The sequence below is a fragment of the Myotis brandtii genome, unplaced genomic scaffold (assembly GCF_000412655.1).
Source record: "Myotis brandtii unplaced genomic scaffold, ASM41265v1 scaffold434, whole genome shotgun sequence".
NCBI lineage: Eukaryota > Metazoa > Chordata > Mammalia > Chiroptera > Vespertilionidae > Myotis > Myotis brandtii.
Window position 1 is genome coordinate 899,727 of NW_005366599.1, and position 548 is coordinate 900,274.

General features: G+C 64.8%; 1 long non-coding RNA gene across 1 annotated transcript in view; it reads left to right on the forward strand.

Annotated features, from left to right (window-relative positions):
* Positions 1-14: 14 nt before the first annotated feature.
* LOC102258351 overlaps positions 15-548 on the forward strand; it is a 9,342-nt gene continuing 8,808 nt past the window's right edge. The window contains exon 1 of the long non-coding RNA XR_001363700.1: positions 15-262. This is a non-coding gene — a long non-coding RNA (uncharacterized LOC102258351). The remainder of the gene's footprint in view (positions 263-548) is intronic.

Consider the following 548-nt stretch of genomic DNA (forward strand, 5'->3'; position numbering starts at 1 on the left):
CATGTTGCATGAGTGCACGAGTGAATCTGAGAAAAGAGCATCTGCTACCAGGTCCTGACGTGTCAATGGACGCACCCAATCAGCAGCCTCTCCTGCCGGCTCTGGGCTGCAGAGCGTCCCAGCTTTCTCCTCCCGCTGAGTGCCCATGGCAGCGGGTGACCCCTTACCGGTGGTGGCCTGAGCCCGGCTCACGCTCCTCAGAGCCTCCCCCCTCTCCAGGGTCAAGACCAGTGGTTGCACATGACCTGCGAGGCCCGGCGCGGTGCGTGTGATGAGGGAATGTAGACCAGGCCCGTGAGGCTGCCCCCCCGCCCCTCCTCCCGATGCATCTGGCTCCACTGCCCTCCCCTCCCTCTCTGCACGCTGTGCCCTCTGCCCCGCACGCGCGGCCACAGAGCCCCTTCCCCCTGCATGCACTGCTCCCTCTGCCTGGAGACCCTCCTCTCTCTCCCCCATTTTGCTGGGGAATCTATTCTTCAGACTTCAGCTCAGCTTTAAGTTCGTGTCCTGGGGGCATTACCAGAGTCCCCCCCCCCCCCCCCCCCCCC